The sequence below is a fragment of the Microtus oregoni genome, unplaced genomic scaffold, assembly GCF_018167655.1.
Source record: "Microtus oregoni isolate MIOR12 unplaced genomic scaffold, Mior012 000032F_ref0000030, whole genome shotgun sequence".
Lineage (NCBI taxonomy): Eukaryota > Metazoa > Chordata > Mammalia > Rodentia > Cricetidae > Microtus > Microtus oregoni.
The window spans coordinates 22,783,167-22,799,413 of NW_024543091.1; the positions used below are offsets into that span (position 1 = coordinate 22,783,167).

At 48.7% G+C, this 16,247-nt stretch overlaps 1 protein-coding gene across 14 annotated transcripts in view; it reads right to left on the bottom strand.

Annotated features, from left to right (window-relative positions):
- Nucleotides 1–3,805, bottom strand: part of Megf11 (multiple EGF like domains 11) — a 322,951-nt gene extending 319,146 nt beyond the window's left edge. For all 14 annotated transcript variants that reach the window (XR_005976719.1, XR_005976721.1, XR_005976720.1 and 11 more), the window contains exon 1: nucleotides 3,629–3,805. The gene's annotated coding sequence lies outside the window, so the exon portion shown is untranslated. The remainder of the gene's footprint in view (nucleotides 1–3,628) is intronic.
- Nucleotides 3,806–16,247: the final 12,442 nt, after the last annotated feature.

Consider the following 16,247-nt stretch of genomic DNA (forward strand, 5'->3'; position numbering starts at 1 on the left):
TTTTTTCTGAGCGAGGTTTCCATTTTTATGTTTGTTTACTTATGTGTGTGCATGCGTGCATATGTGTATGGAGATACGTGTGCACATGTGCATGGAGATACGTGTGCACATGTGTATGGAGATACGTGTGCACATGTGTATGGAGATACGTGTGCACATGTGTATGGAGATACGTGTGCACATGAGGAAGTGTGCACGCAGAGGCTGGGGGCCAACCTTAGGTGTCATCCTCAGGAGCTAGTCACCTTGTTGTTGAGACTGGGTCTCTCTCTGGGACCTGGGACTCACCCACGAGGCTAGACTAGCTGTCCAGAGAGTTCCAGGGAGCCTCCTGTCTCTACCTCCTCAGCAGTGGGGTTACAAAGCACATACTGCCATACTCAGCTTCTCATGAGGGCTCTGGAAATCACACTCCTCAGGCTTCCATAGTAGGCACTTTCCTGACGGAGCCACCTCTCCAGCTCAGAAGAGCATTTTAACCTGAATGGGACATAGGCATGCTGGATTCTATAGCAACTGAGTCCCTCTGACTACACAGCCATCTTCGGACTCAAGGTCTGCTTACCCATCTGTCCAGTGGGGCTCCAGAGCTTGCCACGCAGCTGTGGGTGCTGGAGTTTCAGAAGTACGTAGTCACCTGGCAGCGGTCTCTATGGAGACCTAGCAAGATCTCTTGTCGATAGTCACCAACTGCCTCCTACCATGCTCTGACCAGCAGAAACTCTACAGGGCAGCTCTCCAGGGCCACTTATAAGGTCAGCAACACAGCCCTCCTGGGTCACCCCTGGCAACCAGCAGACTTTCCAAACCACATAACCGACTGTTTCAAACCTTGTCACCACGGAGCCCTGAGCCACTTGAGGGGAGGTTGGGGTCATTTGTTATACTGCCAACCATTCTACAGATGTCCTCTATATACATGCCTCCTCCTTGCAACTAGACTGTAAGCATAGGAGGGTAGGACCAAGGCAATCAGCATAATGAGCTGGGGATGGTCCCTGTCTGACCAGGGCTGGGTCCCTGGGCCCGAGGCTGAGCTGCAGAACTAACTTGCTGACCAAATGTTATGAGGAGAAATGCCCAACTCATACAAAGCCCAGAACAGCCAAGCACCTAGATTCTATCACGTGTGTATGTATGTTCTGGGAGCAAGGGTGCAGGCCATGGCAAGACTGTGAAGGTCAGAGGACAAATCAGCTCTCCTTCCACCATTTGATTTTCCAGCCTCGAACTCAGGTTATCAGGCTTGGCGGCAAGCACCCTTCCCTGGCTGAGCCATCTCCTCTGCCAGCACCTAGAGTCTAAAAGTGAAGCTGGGAAGGAGCCGAGGAATGCCTGAAACCTGGGAGGGGGGCAGTGAGCAGGAGGAAAGGAGGTAATCACTGCTTCCACAGCTGTGTCCCTGGCCCTAGGGTCCCCGAGTTCTGCCTTCAGAGTGAAGGCTCACCTTTCACTTCCATAGAGGTAGAGGAGCTGTGGGCCAGAGGCTCTCAAGTCCTTGGCCCGTGAGACTCTACTGCCTGGGGTTAGCAGTAAAGCCCTTCTCCTCCAGTGGCTACGTTCAGGAGGCTCACTCGACATCCTGCAGGAATAGTTTCCCCTCATAATGCCTGCCTGCGGCTGCTTCACAGACCACCCGAGAGCCAGGTCGGTGGCACTTAAAAGCGGACACAGTGCGGGCACAAACTGCAGACCATAGACATGGCTACTCTTTGGGAGATGCTGGATATCGGGTGTCCTGCCTCTAACCTGCAAACCTCTTGGCCCTCCAGCCTGTTCATTCTGCAGTGCAGTGGCCTAACCGGGAACACCTGCCTCGCTCTAAGAAAGTGATGAAGTCAGTAAGGAAAGCTAGAAAATGTTCCTAGCCCTTTGGCAGGAAGACAGGATTACTTCCCCCTTTCCCTTTAGCCAGCTCTAAGCGAGTCCCTTTGCTTCTCTGGGCTTCAGACGGCTGATCTGTAGAATGGGAGGTAAAGGGAAGGACTGCGGTTATAAGCTTCGATTTTCTAGCCGTTTAAACAGTATATGAGCAACATGGAGAGCCCGGTGCTTGATATACACCGCAGGGAAATCCGCCGAAGGAGCAGAAGGTGAGGAGCCGCAACCTAGGCTGGGGGTTAATGTCAATGTCCTGGAGCACTGAACCCAACCTACTGATCGGGAGCAACCGCTGATAGGCGATCCTCCACGCAAAGACCTTCAACTTGTTTTGCCACCTCTAAACCTGCGCTAAGCCTCACAAGAGACCATTTCGGATTGTAGTCCAACAAAGACGGGAGAATGGCAGGGAAGCGGTGAGGGTCGGCGAATCCAGCCTCTGGACTCCAGGAGCCAAAAACTGCCACCCGGGACAGGCTCAGGCAGTCCCGGCCGCCTGCCGCGCGCCACCACCTGGTCAGGACATTAACCCTAGTTTCCCCAGCTGAGTGATGGGCGCGAAGGCGCCCAGCACAAGTAACCTAGCCACAGAGAGCTGGGATGGCCGGGAGCCCCTGCTCTATTGGCTTCCGGAGGAGCGAGGAGTGGGAGAGCCTGATCCTAGTCACTTGGAGCATCACCAGTCCGAAAGGAGGCCGACTGGCCTCACGGCAGGGGCTCGCGGGGACAGATCCCGAGAGACGTGGCGACAGTGGGATGGAGCGTGGGAGTCAGTTCCAGGAAAAAGCTGCTGGGGCTCAGGGGCTCTGCGACCCGCTACGCCGAGATCCGGCGCTGCCGGACTGCAAACGGATGATGGCTCCGTTCCATTAGCGACCTTGATCCTCACAAGGAACGATTCTTACCTATTTTTAAGTCTTTTTTTTCCCTAAAAATTAAAAGAATAAATCAAGTCTAAGAGGAAGGTGGCCGCGCAGGGCAGCCACGAGGACCACCCGTGTTCCCACCTACAACACTACGGTCCGCGATTGGGAGAGAAGTTAGGAACTTCGGGACAGTCACCCACGAGTGCAAGAGGAGTGACTCGCTTCTCTTTTAACTTTGGGTGTTGAGGCCGCCGCTGAGGGTTGGAGGGATGTCACCGGGGGCAACCCACAGGACTGCAAAGCATCCGGATTCCCTCAGAGAGAGTGTGGGGTCGGGATAAGAAAAAGTAGAGTGAGTCCAGGTTGCGCAGGGCACAAGCTAGGCTTGGGCTCCGCGGGGACCTGTGCGCCGCCCCGAAGCTCTGCGTCGGTTCCCGGGTGGGAAAGACGCGGTGCTGGGCGCAAGTTCCGCACATCTGGGGTGGCTCCCTGTCGGGAGTTCCCAGATACATGCAGAGCTGGCAGGTTCCTGCTCCCGGACACCCGCGCCGTGACTCTAGGGTCTTTCCCCGCACGTGGAGGCGGCGGCCGCTGCGTACAGACTGCGGTCGGAGGACGCGCGCCTGGCCCACTCCGGAGCTCTCCTCATCTCGCACGGACCCCAGGGCGCTCCAGCAAGCCCAGCCATCACCTGCCTCTCGCCAAACCCGCCTCCCAGAGCCCGGACCCGGCCGGAGCAGCCTGGAGATCCACCGAGCTGGTGGAAAGTTAGTCTTGAAGCTGCAAAGCCTCCTCCCCTGGACTGGAACCCACACCCCGGCCCAATGCACCCACAGTGCTCCGAGGCTCCTGGTCCCCACGGACCCCACCCAGCCATCTACCTGCTTCCGCGGCGTGCCCAGGGCTCGGGCCAGCCAGTCCCACGGTCCTGTGCCCCGGAGCCGGAGAGGCTTCAGGTTCCCCGGCAGGAGCGCGAGCTGCGAACCGCCCTGAGCCGGGCAACCGGCTCCGGGCACTGAGAGCGAGTGAGCGAGCTGGAGGCTGGAGCCGCTGCGACTGCTGCCTCGGCAGCCCCCACCTCCTGCGTCCCTCGGCCCCTCCCTCTTCCCTCCCCCCTGCGCTCTCCCTCCTCCCACCTCCTTCTTCCCTCTTTGGTCCTTCAGACCCAGCGATCGCGTGCGTTTGCTCGCTCCTTTTTCTGGCTTTCTGCCGGTTGCCTTCTTTTATTCACTCGGTTCTCTCTCACTTTCCTACTTTGCATCCACCCTTCTCGCTCTTTTACCGGTTTTTTACTCTCTCCCTTTTTTCTGTATTTCCCTTCCTTGTAATCTCTCGCATCGATTCCCTTCTCCCCTTTTTTCCTCCTGGATCAGAGTGGCCTCCGCATCTATTCTTTCTAGAAGCTCCGGATCGGGGAGCCAGCCAGAATCGAAGGGAACCAGGAATATCTCCAAACTGCTGAGGACAGAGACCCAGAAAAGGCAAGAAAAGCGAAGAACTCAGTGTGCAGAAGAACCAGCTGCTCTGAGCCACGCGCTGGTGAAGTGCAGACTTTGACGCCCCAGAGCAAGAACTTGCCATGCTGTGGTCAACTCCAGAGGCTGGGCTTAGAGCAGCTCTGCTTCCTGCGACCTGGGACAGGGCTTCAAACCGGAGTTGGGGAGGCGGGGTGAGTGTTAATGACAGGGTACAGTGCCTAGCCACTGGGAAGACTTCAGTCTGATGAAACTACAGCACTCCTAGTGGGTCTTGGCCAGGCGATGTCCCACCTGCCATCGAGAGTGTTACTCCCTACCCCTCTCCTCCAAGATGTCAGGGGCTAATTCTTACTTCCCGGCTTGCCATAAAGGGAGTGAGTGATGAGTTGTCTCTTTCTTCCCTTGAACTTAAACCCACGTGGAGAGTCCCACGCTTGGGGAACGGTGGCCTGCACCTGGAAAAAGAATTTGCCAATAAAGAAGGCATAATGTCTGTGGCTTTGGGCGAGCCTCTCAGCGTAGCTCCTATGCAGTCTGAGGAGCCAGCTCTTACCCTGGGAGTATCAGCTGATATCTGCCATTTCAGCCCAGTGGGGTTCAGAGAAGAGACAGAAGACCCCTTTCCCATTGGCCCACAATAGACAATCCTCCTCCGGAAGGACCTGATCAGGCTTCCAAGCCTCATTTCACCCATAACTGCTGAGCCCACCCCCATCCCGGCACTATTATGAGAAGAGATCCTTCTACCTTGGGTTTCAGGCCCCACAAAACTCCCCATCAACACCCCAGCAGTTCCATGCCTTGGAATATCCAATCAAATAGACAGCTGATGCCTGGCTTGTTATTCACAACGTGGGAGCAGAGCTGCGCTGCCGTGGTGCCTGAGACTGGAGTGAGGCACTTAGCCTCTGCACTTGCACCACCCCCCAGAGTGAGTCCCTCCTTAAATCCTGCACCCCCAGGGACTTCCTGCCCCACCTTTAGTGCTGGTCCTCCTATGCAGGGCCAACTATCTGGCTGATAAATTCGGTTCCCCATCGACAATGAAGGAACTGAATTAGACAATGAAAGAGTCCCCAACACCAGAGCCCTGCACGGTGTGGGTCTGACACTTGGAGGCCACTATGACCTCTCACTATGACACTGGGGGGGGGGGGATCACTTAATCCCTCTAGCCTCCGTTTCCCTGTAAATTGGGAACACTAGCAGTACCATGAACCCTGTGAAGATAGCCCAAAGCTCAGTTCCTGGCACTGTGAGTGGTGGCATTTGGCCACTGTCAGCAGTTAATATTAATTTAATTAAATTTAACCTAGGCTTTGCATATGCTCCTCTTCACATTCACTCTTGGGTTCTGAGCCCCACCTCTCCCCTGCCTCTCACCTCCACTTCTGTACGGTAGCTCCCCATTTCTAAGTGACTTCATGGATTCATGGACATAGATGGGTCTTTCCGGATAACCATTGTACTCAAAAGCTACACAAAGCAGGTCTCCCTGCCCTCTCATCTCTCTGCCACACAGACACACACACTGCCAGGCAGGAATTGTGTGTCCAAGGATTGCTAAGGGGGAAGGGGTGCCTGGTTTTCTGCCACACTCTAAAAAGCTGCATGGATCTATAAAGCTGGGCCTTCCCTGCCCAGATGGCAAGCTTCCAAGAACACATGTCACAACAGAGCCAGAAGCACTTTTAACAAACATCTCTGGGAGTCAGCTCGGGGTCGGCCGGAACCCACAATCCATCATTCACTTGCCAGGAGAGCCTGCTTGCAGGAGGCCCTGCTAGAAGCATTGCAGGGCTTGGCCCGGTCCAACTTCTGTAAGTTTATTAGGGAAGTTGTAGTATCTAAAACCATGCTATTCACCAAAGGGTAAAGTTTGGAACAAAATTCCACCTGCCACCCAAAAGCTCACACTCTCAGGATGCCCTTGAACCTCTTATCTAAATGAGGATGACCTTGAACTTCTGATCCTTTTGCCTCCACCTCCCAAGTACTAGGATTACAGGTGTATGATGCCATGCCAGGTTTTACACAGTGCTGGGGATCAAAGCCAGAACTCAATCCGTGTTAGGCAAGCACTCTACCAACTGAGCTAGTAGACAACCACCCCTAGTAGACACATACACACAGTAGCTAAGTACCAACTTAGAAGTTTATATTCTACCTGGGGAAGGAGGAAAAGGCATTCTTGGAGCTGACTGAGAGATCAGGAGCCAGCCACCCAACTCAAGTCTTTGTGCTGTTGTTTGTCCTCTATGGGACCACAAGGAGAGGCCAGAACTGTTATGGTCAAACTGGGATGAGTCCTCCTTCTTGAATATAAATTCCAGGAGGCAGAGGTGCCCAGGGCTCAGAGGTACCTGTTCCTTTTCCTAACTGAGGTTGCCCCTCACACCTTCTCTCTTCCAGGTCTCCTTTCCTTTCCTAAAGAGACGCTTTCAAAAACCCCAAGAGGGAACCCATCAAGGACTTCCAGATGTTGCAGAATATTAGTTTAAGATGTGTTACCTTTGTTTATGCTGTGGAACATTTGCTTAATAATGCAAAGATGTGTTGCATCCTTTCATGTTGCATTTGTTTAACTGTAAATCTGCATTGCTTTGCCTGTCTAAAACACTTGATTGGTCTAATGAAGAGATGAATGGTCAATTGCTAGGCAGGGGAGGGATAGGCAGGGCTGGCAGGCAGAGAGAATAAATAGGAGAAATCTAGGCTTGAAAGAAGAGGAGGAGCAAGAAAAGAAGGAAAGAAGATGCCAGGGCCAACTATCCAGCCACCCAGCCACACTGCCAACCATGGAGTAAGAAGGAAAGAAGATGCCAGGGCCAACTATCCAGCCACCCAGCCACACTGCCAACCATGGAGTAAGAAGGAAAAAAAGATATATAGAATAAAGAAAGGTAAAAAAAAAATCCAGAGGCAAAGTGTAGTTGAAGAGAAACAGAATAGTTTAAGTTAGAAAAGCTGGCTAGAAACAAGCCAAGCTAAGGCTGGCTGGACACTCATAAGTAAGAATAAATCTCTGTGCATTTATTTGGGAGCTGGATTGTGGGCCCCCAATGAGTTTTTAAAAAAAAAAAAAAACTATACTCAGAGATAGGAGGGACTGGTTGGATAAAATAAAGACTTCAGAACTTTTGGGTCTTTTGAACTCTTCAGACAGAGCGTGACACCACAAGACACGAGAGAAGGATGTCTGCTAGCCACATCTTGCCCTCCTCAGATCTATCACAAAGCCTAGCATAGGGTCTGTCTTGCCTCATCAAAAGAATAAGATATTTACAATTTCTTGAACCAGTGAAATGGCCCAGTGGGTAAAGACGCTTGATGTCAGGCCTGACAACCTAAGTTCTATCTCTGGTTTCCACACGGGGGAAGGAGGGAACCAAGCCCTAACATTTGTACTTTGGCCTCTCCATGTGTGCTGTGGTATATACGCTACAGAGAAAAATGTAATTTTTTAAAGTTTAAGATGCTTATAGCATTAATAAAATACACACAGACTATCACGACAATCCTATAGAGCAAGCATTATCATTCCCCCTCCCCCCCCCTTTTTTTAAGGGAATCGGAGGCTACAAGAACATAAGTTACTCAAAATCACAAAACCAGTAGCAGGCCTGAAACGGAGCTCAAGCTCTTAACGCTACAGTGTCTTCTTGCACTTCAAGAGGGGACCAGGGCGAACAGAGAGACAAAGGTTGAACCTAAGGAGGTGTTTGGCTCTGGGAACTGACTGCGTGCACAGAACCCTGAGAAACAGTCACCTGTGGAAGCCACCCTGAGTTACAGGGGACCACAGGACCTCTAGTGTCCAAGCCAATTGTGAGGTACAGAGAAAAAAAGCCAACACTCGGGGTCACATGCATGGCAGACATGTACCAAGCAGTAACCACCCAACAACCCACAATGACCCAAAATGCTCACACATGTCATGTGATTTGCATACCCACTAAGAAATCGTAAGAGAGGGCAATGAAATAACTCAATAGCTAAGGGTGTTTGTGGCCATCACCGACAACCTGAGTTCAATCTCTGGGACCCATGGTGGAAGAAGAGAACCAATATCCACAAATTGTCTTCCACACAGGTAGGATGACAATGCCCTCTGAGCACACCCACACATGTATGTATGTATGTATGTATGTATGTATGTATTTCTCTTCAGAAAAGGAAACAAAGGTGAAAGATGAGGATGAAATCCAGAGAGAGTGGCTCTATAACCGTGGTTCTCAACCTATGGGCCTTGACCCCTTTAGGGAGCAAAAGACCCTTTCGTAGGGGTCACTTAAGTCCATCAGAAAACATAGACATTTACATTATGATTCATAAAAGTATAAAAATGACAGTTATGAGTTATGAAGTAGCAATGCAACTAATTTTATGGTTGGGGTCACCAGCACATGAGGAACTGAACTGTTTGTATTAAACAGTCACCGCATTAGGAAGGCTGAGAACCACTGCTCTATAAGCTTTTATGAACCCACCACCAATCGAAGGCTTGATTAACTTGCTTGTTTTTATTAAATGACGTTCAATATTTAATAACTTTGAATATGGATTGAATATTTAATCAGATTGGTGGAGAGTATTTGTGCCAGTCATTCTGAATTGTGACTCTCTCAGAAGCCAGCCGTGGCTATCGCTGCTCCACGTTGTCCTAAGTTTCTCTAATTATAGGTTATTGAGAAGCCTTGCTGAGGTTTAAGGACGGACAACCTGTCTGTACAGTGAGGTCAGGTCATCCCTGACTACAAAGCAAGACCCCATCTCCAACAAGCAAAGAAAAACGAAATCTATAAGTAAATAAATAAATGCCCAAGCATAAGGGCGCACGCCTGTAATTCCCAACACTCAGGAGGCAGAGGCAGGGGGATCTCCGTGAGTTTGAGGGTACCCTGATCTACATATGGAGTTCCAGGACAGCCACGGCTACAGAGAGAGGGAGAAGGGATGGAGGAAAAGAGAGAGAGAGAGAACAAGAGAAATAATCTAAATAATGAATTTGTTTACAGCCAAATTTGGACTGAATCTCTACCTTGCCTTCCCCACGTCTATCAGAAAAAGAGCCGTCCCTTCCCCTGTGAAACACAGTTTTCAGACCTCAGGTTTCCCGAACTCACAGGTGAAACAGCTATGGAGCTAAGACCCGTTTTCCCAAAAGCACAAACATGATTTCTGAGGGATTTTTGGTTTTTTGTTTGTATGTTGAGACAGCCTGAAGCTCTTAGGTTGGTCTCAAACTCATAGAGATCCGCCTGTCTCTGTCTCTCCAGTGCTGCCACACCCGGCTCAACCTTGAGCCATTTTTATAGAAATGAGAATCAGACGTGGGACGCAGATTTGAGAGGCAATTCAGGGATTCTCCTAAGTTGACGGGAGGAGGTGGGATTCTGGACATCGATAGCAGACCCAAATGTGAGGATTTCACAGTTCTCTGGTGTGCCGGGGGCTGTATTAATGGGGCTCTTTGGCTAATAAGTAATTATACAACATGCTTTGTTAAAGGCCAAGTGAAATCACTGGAAATGGTCCTTATGCCACAGCAGGCTGCAACCCAGCAGGATGCAAACTGCTTACTCACAAAAGAGAGCAAATGCACTCTCCATCAAATTACTCTTCTCGCTGACACACCTCTGTCACACTCTGATTTGCTTTGATTTGAGGTCTGGAGCCAATGTAAATGAACACTGTCTAAAGAATAGTGGTGATCAAGAAACAGTGGGCAGAGAGTGGCCTCTGACTGAAGCCAGAGCACTCCCGCTCCTGGCTACTGTTTTCCTCTTCTTTGCAACAGAAAACTGGAACATTATACCTCTGAACACTTTCCCATAGCAGGTCCAGGATCCTAGGATCCTTCCCATCTTCAATAACCTGTCGTCAGTAAATCATGCCAGATATCCGCAGCAAGGTGTGCCTGCCTCAATCCTCCCATGTTCTGGGTCCCCTGTTTTTACCTGTGTTCTTCTCAGAGACATAAGGATTTCCTTCACGCTTTGGAAACGCCAGTCTCGTCCTTTAAAATTCTGATCATCAATACGCTTTCCTTGGCTCCTAACCAACCACTTGACTTGTCTGTTTTTAAAACTATTTTATTTTGTGAGTATGGGTGCTATACCTTCAGATATGTCTTGCAGCCATGCTGTATGTGTGCCTGATGCCCATAGAGGAGAGTGTCAAATCCTCTGGAACTGGAGACACAAGGTTATGAGCTGTCATGTGGGTGTTGGAAATCAAACCCAGGTCCCCTAGACCAACAGCCAGTGCTCTTAACCACTGAGTCACCTATCCAGCCCCAGTTTGCAACTTTCCCAATTTATTTTATTTTATTATTTGTGTGTACATGTGCACATATCTGCATAAGTATATGTGCAATGAGTGGGGTGGGGTGTCTAAAGAGGCCAGAAGAGGGTATCGGATCCCTTGGAGCCAGAGGTAAAGGCATTTGTGAGCCAAATTCCAGTCCTGATTGAGCAGCAAGAGCTCTTAACTGCTGGGTCATCTCTCTAGCCCGCAGTTGATTTCCTCGACTAGAGTTTCTCACAGGCATTTGTTCGCTTATGGGTCTAACTGACCCCATTGCACTATGAAGTCATTTCAATATCTCCAGTCCCTCGCACAATGCCACACCTAAACATGGATGGATGCATGCATGAATACGTGAATGGATGAGTGGATGGGTGGATACGTGAGTGGCTGCGTGCATGAAGGGTGAACGCATGCGTAGATGGATGTATAAATGGAATGTGTGTAAGTAAAGGCACATGGGTTTTACTTCTGATTTCTTGGTTGTTTTTGTTTTGTTTCAGTTTGGGTTTTTTTGTTTTGTTTTTTTGGATTGTTTTTTGTTTTTTGTTTTTGTTTTTGAGGTAGGGTTTCTCTGCGTAGCCCTTCCTGGCTTCCTGGAACTCACTCTTTAGACCAGGCTGGCCTTGTACTGCCTCTGCCTCCCAAAATCTGGGTAAAGGCATTCAACACCACTGCCAGGTTTATGTCTGACTTCTTATATTTTGGCAGGGGTTAAACAAATATTGGAGGTAAGGTCATTTTATTTTCTTAGAGTCTTATAATGCCTTTCATTCTTGGTGCTTTTGCTTTTGTTTTTAAGAGAGGCTCTTATGTAGCCCACACTGGCTTCAAACTTTCCTTGAACTTCTGATCCCTGCCTCCACCTCCTGGGTGCTGAGGTTGTACGTGTGTGCCACCATGCCTGGTATATACAGGGCTTCGTGCATGCTAAACAAACATTCTGCGGACTGAGTTACATCCTTAGCCTCAAGTCGATGTCAGAACAATTAGCCATGCCTTTGTTTCTCGGATTGTCCCATATCACGTTCCCATCTGACAAACGCTTAAGAAATTCCGTCTGTGTTCTAGCTTCTCTGCTCACTGCCGAGACTCAGAAGCCAAACCTGAGTCAGCGCAGGGACTTCTGGAAGCAGTGGCTTCTCCAGAACAGCCAGCAGTCTCCCTGCAGCCACCAGGAGCCTCTGAGGAAAGCAGTCTCCTCAGGAAGAGATCCAGGAGATTCACAGACAGCTTGATTTCTCAAAGCCTCAAATCCTTAGTGTAAGTACGTGGGGTATCAGCTCAGTTCTCCTGCATGGGACAATCTGCCCTCCTCTTCTTCAGCCTCCTCTGCACCCCGTGTGCCTCGACAGAAGCTCCACAGGGTGGGGCTGTGCTCTGTTCACCAGTATTTATCAGTTTTCAAAGCTCCTGGGAAAAACAAGCTACAGGAGGATGCTGTTGGTGAACTGGCTGTGTGTCAGGTCCCACTTGGTCTCTACCAGTGATGCCCCCTGTTCAGAATGCTTTCCACCTTTCTTTGGCCTGGCACTTACTCATCCAAGCAGACTGAGCTCAGAGATGATGGCCAGGGAGATCTGCCTTGAAGCCCCTGGGTCGGACTGAACATTTTCCTTTAAGCTTCCTGGCTCCTGCGCACAGACCTGAGTTCCCAGTGGCCGCACATTCTGTATTTCTCTGGTATGTGTCTGCTCCTTGTCCCTCGCTTTGAGCATCTTGAAGACAGAGACTACGCTATTCATCTTCATACTCCCAGCTCCTTGGCAAGAAGTCTGGAGCAGAAAAGGCTCTCTATAAAGATCTGTCAAGTTGAACTAAACAAACCCAGAGTAGATGCAGATTGGGTCACGTGGAGCCTGATTGCTGATTCATTGGTCACTTGGCAAACATTGATGGAGGACCTAAGCGGTGCCAAGCCCTGTCCTGGGTGCTGGATCCACTGCTGAGCCACGCAGGCATAAACGAAGATGAAGTGAGCATGTGTCAGTTACACAACCCAGGTTTTTTTCCTTTTTTTTTTTTTTGTTTATTTGTTTTTGTTTTGTTTTGTTTTTTGGAGACAGGGTTTCTCTGTAGCTTTGGAGCCTGTTTTGGAACTCACTCTGTAAACCAGGCTGGCCTTGAACTCACAGAGACCTCCCTGTCTCTGCCTCCTGACTGCTGGGATTAAAGGCGTGCACCACCACTGCCCACCTCACAACTCAGATCTTTCACTAGGCTAGTTACATGGTGGGAAGAACCCATATGAACATTATTTAAATCTCTGATTTGGGCTGGGGTAGGCTCAGTTAGTAAAATGTTTGCCATGCAAACTCAAGGGCCAGAGTTCAATCCCCAGCATCCACATTTAAAAAAAAAATAGACCAAAAGCAGGGCCACTTGTGATCCCAAGACTGGGAAAACAGACACAGGCAGATCCCGGGGACTCACTGGTCAGCCATCATACCAATGGCAAGGTATGGATAAAGGTGAGAGATCTGCCTCAAAAGACAAGATAATGGAGCAACTGGGAAAGATACTTTACTTTGACCTCACAAGCACGCACACACACACACACACACACACACACACACACGTATGTACACACACACACACGTATGTACACACATACGTACACACATACACACATGTACATACGTACACAAAAGTAAACCTCAATTTTAACTATAACTATTATTTAAATTTAGGCAGGTAATGCAGAGTCCCAGCTCACTGGTCTCTCTGCATCAAGTACATAATAGATACGTACTGTAGTCTCCTGAGGGATATGTCGGATATATTTATGCAGGGTCGTCTGAAATTCCCTGAGCATTTTAAAATCTCAATAATTTGCCTAGAAGTGCTCTGCAAACAGCATTAAGTATTTCAGGGCTTAGAAAAATCCTTCACAATTGCACCAAATGCATTTGTATTTAAGATCCCAAGATAAATAAAAAAAATTGAAGTCCAATCAACTTTCAATTCGGTTGAAATTCAATTGAGTTTCATTTAAATGCCATTTATGGACTTCTCTGATCATCCCTCTCCCCTACCCCACCCCCAGCGTTACATTGAACACACTTTAACGGTAGGCGCAGAAAACAAAGATTAATAAGATGTGATCTTGACCTTCAAAGAGCTCCCAGGGTAGTATGAGAGACCGCAACACAGCTGGCCTATTGTCGCACCTACAAGCGAGGTACCCGTACACCAGGTACTGCGGGAGCACCAAGGCCGCCATATTCATTTTGCCTGCAGAGGTATTAAGAAGGGATTGGCAAGGGTTAATACCTGGGCAGAGCTTGAGTCAGTGAGTTTGGCCAACAGTGCAAAGCTGGGACAAGAGAGAGGCAAGTGCCTCACACGCGGTGGAAGGAGGTAGCATTGGGGGGGCAGCTGGAGCAGACTGTGCCTCACACGCGGTGGAAGGAGGTAGCATTGGGGGGGCAGCTGGAGCAGACTGTGCCTCACACGCAGTGAATGGAGGTAGCACAGGGAAGGGGTGCAGCTGGAGCAGACTGTGCCTCACACGCAGTGAATGGAGGTAGCACAGGGAGGGGGTGCAGCTGGAGCAGACTGTGCCTCACACGCAGTGGAAGGAGGTAGCATTGGGGGGGCAGCTGGAGCAGACTGTGCCTCACACGCAGTGAATGGAGGTAGCACAGGGAAGGGGTGCAGCTGGAGCAGGCTGTAACTGCGAAGGAAAGAGCAGCAAGCCTGCAAAGGTGAGCTGGGCACTGACAGTGAAGGATATTGAATGATAACAAGGTAGGATTTTATCTTGGAGATAATGGAGAATGTTATTAAAGCTTAAAGGTTTTAAAATTTATGATGCCCTTATGTATATATTATACATAAGGACATACATTATAATACCCTGTCAAAGTGGATAAAGGCTAATATTACCTACCTTTATGGAGTGTTTACCCTAGTTAGGCAGGCTGGGTGGCAGGCATCTCCCAGGCAATGGGGCATTTTATCTTCACACAACTGTCGGAGGGAGATATCCTGATGCCCATTTTGCAGATGAGCCAGGAGAGGCCCAGCATGGCTAAAGCCTCTCCAGGAGTCTACATCAGACCTGAATGTAGACAAGCCTGACCCCAGAGCCCATGAACTTAACCTCGATGCTATTGCTGCAGATTCTACAAACAAAGAACACCTTCACGAGTCAGAGCTCACACCAAGGTGTGGAAGGACGGCTCAGCAGTTAAGAGCTCTTAATGTGCTGCAGAGTACCTGGGTTCAGCTTCCAGCACCCATGGTAGGTGGCTGTAATTTCAGCTCCAGGGACTCTGACGCCCTCTCCTGGCCTCCTGGGGCACCTGCACTCACCTGCACCAATCCACAAGCATACACATAATTAAAAATAAAAAAATTTCATCTTGGAGAAAATCAACAACATCGACAAACCCCTATCCAAACTAATTAAACAACAGAGAGAGAACACGCAAATAAATAAGATCAGAAATGAAAAGGGGGACATAACCACAGACACAGAGGAAATTCAGAGAATCATTAGATCTTACTACAAAAGCCTGTATGCCACAAAACTGGAAAATACGAAAGAAATGAACATTTTTTTAGATAAGTACCATATACCAAAGCTAACCCAAGACCAGGTGAACGATCTAAATAGACCTGTTAGTCGCGAAGAACTAGAAACTGTTATCAAAAATCTCCCTTCCAAAAAAAGCCCAGGACCAGATGGTTTCAATGCAGAATTCTACCAGAACTTCCAAGAAGAGCTAATACCTATACTCCTTCATGTATTTCACAATATAGAAACAGAAGAGCCATTGCCAAATTCCTTTTATGAAGCTACAGTTACCCTGATACCAAAACCACACAAAGACCCAACCAAGAAAGAGAATTACAAGCCTATCTCACTCATGAATATCGACGCAAAAATTCTCAACAAAATACTGGCAAACAGAATCTAAGAACACATTAGAAAAATTATCCATTGTGATCAAGTAGGCTTCATCCCAGAGATGCAGGGCTGGTTCAACATACGCAAATCTATCAATGTAATCCACCATATAAATAAACTGAAAGAAAAAAAACCATATGACCATTTCATTAGATGCTGAAAAAGCATTCGACAAAATTCAACACCCCTTTATGATAAAGGTCTTGGAGAGACCTAAATATAATAAAAGCTATTTACAGCAAGCCGACCGCTAACATTAAATTAAACGGAGAAAAACTCAAAGCCATCCCACTAAAATCAGGAACACGACAAGGCTGTCCACTCTCTCCATACCTCTTCAATATAGTGCTTGAAGTTCTAGCAATAGCAATAAGACAACATAAGGGGATCAAGGGGATTCGTATTGGAAAGGAAGAAGTTAAGCTTTCGTTATTTGCAGATGATATGATAGTATACATAAGCGACCCCAAAAACTCTACCAAAGAACTCCTACAGCTGATAAACACCTTTAGTAATGTGGCAGGATACAAGATCAACTCCAAAAAAATCAGTGGCCTTCCTATATACTAAGGATAAGGAAACAGAGAGGGAAATCAGAGAAGCATCACCTTTCACGATAGCCACAAACAACATAAAATATCTTGGGGTAACTCTGACCAAGGAAGTGAAAGATCTATATGACAAGAACTTTAAGTCTTTGAAAAAAGAAATTGAAGCGGACACCAAAAAATGGAAGGATCTCCCCTGCTCTTGGATTGGGAGGATCAACATAGTAAAAATGGCAATTCTACCAAAAGC